The sequence below is a fragment of the Monopterus albus genome, unplaced genomic scaffold, assembly GCF_001952655.1.
Source record: "Monopterus albus unplaced genomic scaffold, M_albus_1.0 scaffold139.1, whole genome shotgun sequence".
NCBI classification, from domain to species: Eukaryota; Metazoa; Chordata; class Actinopteri; order Synbranchiformes; family Synbranchidae; genus Monopterus; species Monopterus albus.
In genome coordinates this window covers 881,126-884,626 of record NW_018128019.1, presented here as the reverse complement: position 1 = coordinate 884,626, position 3,501 = coordinate 881,126, and positions in this window count along the sequence as shown.

Sequence of the window (3,501 nt, the reverse complement as noted above, 5' to 3'; positions counted from 1 at the left end):
AAATCTCCTTCCAGAAACTGTCACTGTTAATCTGGATAATCCACTGAACACAGAATCAGTTTGTTTAATGGAAGGTAGATCCAGTGAAAACTGTTCACAGTGAGAACAAGGAGACTTATTCTGGAAGGAGATGTTGCTGTTTAATTTTTTTTATCTACCGTCATTGTTGTATGAACCATAAACAATTCATTCTATTGACACGGTATTGGGATTAGAGCATGGATCAGGCCACATATTTCTGTCCGAACCCGACCTGTGCCCAACACAACTGGGTTTGTATGGTGTTTTTCCATGCTCTCTCCATGCCAAGAAATGTAGCCTATGTAAGAAATTAAGTTGTTTTATTAAATTTGGTGAACATATCTACTTTTGTGTCCCAGTTCTATACTAAATACCAACTGCACACATTAAGTACTATACTTATTGTCACAGTACACTGTCCTTGCAGTTAGTATACAAAAGACAAACTTCACCTTTGCATAAAGATCTTTAGCTTCAGCTGAATGAAGCCAATCGGAGTGACCAGTTACTGCAAACAACACAAAATGACAAGTCTTGTGCCAACACATGTCAATCAATCTACTAATGTTGTATTGTCACAGCTAATTAAATGTCACAAGGTAAAGCAAAAATATTTTCTGAAGAGTTTATTTAATGCGTTTTATGGTGTGTTAGTGAGGCTGTTTCCCCACCATTTTTGCACTAAATACACTAAACATCAGTCATCTTTAGTGTGTCTTCCAACAATTTTGAGTACACTTAAATTTTGTTATTTCTCTAATTTGTTCTTAGTACATACTCAAAATGGGATTACAATATGAAATTGGGACAAAATTCTCTTTTAAAGCAGTTGGTTTTATATTGGAACAGTTTCGATAAAAGTGCAAAAACATTCCTCTCCAGCCTCTCCCTGCTTCTATAAGTGGTAGTGACAATAATGAACCACTAGGTGGCGATATATCAATAACAATAGGAGCGAGGTGCCATTGACAAACTGTAACACAACCTGGTGGATAGGAATCTGAGATTCAGGTTCACTGATCACAGAAAGTTGGAATATTAAAAGAAACGCCCTACATTTACTAATTATCAGAAGGTCATTATTACGTACAGTGTTGGAGATACAGGCCAACTGAAACAGCTTTGAGGAGCATACAATCTGATGTTCAGACAGATGCTACTGCAGACTTGGTGCACATAAAAGCAAGTGTTTGACTAGTTGCCAGCATCATCTCTACTATCACACAATACTGAGAGGAGCAACTCATCATCACTGCTCTAAAGCTGAGGCCAGAGCAGAGCTTTGATCTGTCTGGGTTTTTTTGGTGTCTGTGAACACAACCATTTGATCACTATCTCACAATGTCCACACAGGGACGTCCACACACAGTCCCTTCACACATTAGCTTACCAAGGAGGAAGGAATTATTCAACACTCAACATTCATTTGAGGGGTGCATATATTAAAATACATTTGTGTGGAAGCATCCTTTAATGAAGCCCTTAGTGTTTGGTGCTACACCTGAATGAGTTTCTCAAAAGTCAAATACACACCCTTACCATGGCTTTAATGTTGTCAGGTTTTTTTCTTTTACAGGGACTTTTTGTTTTACATTTGCACATTTGGCTCATTATCTAAATGAATAAAAAGTACAAAGATAAATGTCAGGAACATTAAGCGTATAAAAGATTAAGTCTGATCAGAAAAGTTTCAAATTCACCCTAATCTTCATAGCTTAGCATGTTGGGAACTTGTTTTTGATCAGAGTATGAGGAAAAAATCAAAATGACTATGTTTTAGCATTAAGTGGAATTGGAGCAGAGGCTCTATGGAGAATGTGAAGTTGTCATCATGCAGTGTTGAATGTCGGGTAAATGCACCATATCGGAAGGATCATGCTCATTATCTATCATAGAGCTATACAATACATCCATTTGCATGTTAATTAAAAATAAATACTATCACATACAGCTATATATCGAGTAGCGGATACTTCAACTATGTACAAACATCCACTTTGGTGTTGAGTTGGAGCATAGACAAGACAAAAATTGATTTATCTGTTTGTTTGTGTTATCTGCCAACAGTCATTTTTCAGTTTGTTGATCTTGTTGACGGGAACTCTGGGTCCGCTACAAGTTTGCTACAGTCAGCTAAGGTTATCCGTTTTGAACTGCCACAGTCAGTAAAGTGAGATCTAAACAATTTAAGCAACTGTTTAGCCAAACAAAACAAAATGTATGCAGATAAATACAGTGCGCCAGCACCAAAATGGCACCCCTGTGCCAACATGACATGACGTTAGCTTAGCATGAAGGCTGGAAGCAGGGGGAAACAGCTAGCGTATCCTAGTTTGAGTCAAACACAGTATGGCCACTTTTATTTTTCCTGACTTTAAAATGAAACTGGACCAGAAAACTGAGAGAAACAAATCCACACAGCACAAACACGTGTATATGCACACAATCAACACACACAGTCACACCTACAGGCACACAGATAGCCTCAGTAAACATAAACGTGTGTCAGTTGCTGTGTGTGACCTTGCTCTGACATGATGAATGACCAAATCAGAAACGTAATGAAACACCACACATTTGCTGCTGCTTCCCTATGTACGTGCGTGTGTGTGTGTGTGATTGTGTTTGTGTGAGCGCCCAGGACCTCAATCACACTCACAGGTGACCTGATGTCTCATTGAGCCTCCTAAGTTTGACAAGAGCAGATGATTACCAGTGACCCCCCACCTTGTAAAATCAACCAAGGAGAGAAAGCGAGTGCTGAGAAAGAGGAGAAATTACCTTGAAACTTCAACTATATTTAGGTCGCCTTCTCCTCACACCTCCTCACTTTTCTCTCTCTATGTCAACTTTTAACCCCCTCATCACTCTTCTTGACCTGCTTTTATTCCTCCTCCCTTTCTCTGAACCTGGGGAACAGTAATCACTAGCTGACTGACACTCACTTGATTTAACTTAGCCACAAACCCATGAACATACCCAACACTTTTAAGACATTATACATACATGCTTGTGACACATACACACACAACAATATTACTCACAAAATAGCAACACATTATCAGTGGTATTTAGGCTGAGCTGATTCCTCACATGCAGCATATAATAAGGTTTAACTGAGTAAAATGTTTGACCCTAGGAGGGTCCTTAAACATATACACATGACTGTGCTCACCAGAGGAATGACCCCTGTTTACATTGTCGACCTACTTGACAAATAACCCTTTGTGTCTGTGCAAAGAGCAACAGGAGGATGAAAATCTATAACGGTAGAGAGCAACAGGAGGATGAAAATCTATAAGGGTCAGGTATAGGTCAGGGTTAGAAGTCCTCTGATTTAGAGCAGGCTCTCCTTAGACGTAGAAAAATCTATTTACAAAATGAGAGACCTGATCTGAAAGGGACCTGAGCACAGTCAGAGCTGACCTGATTAGCCCAGAGAATAGGAAGAGTGCACAAAAGTCATCAAAACTAATTACA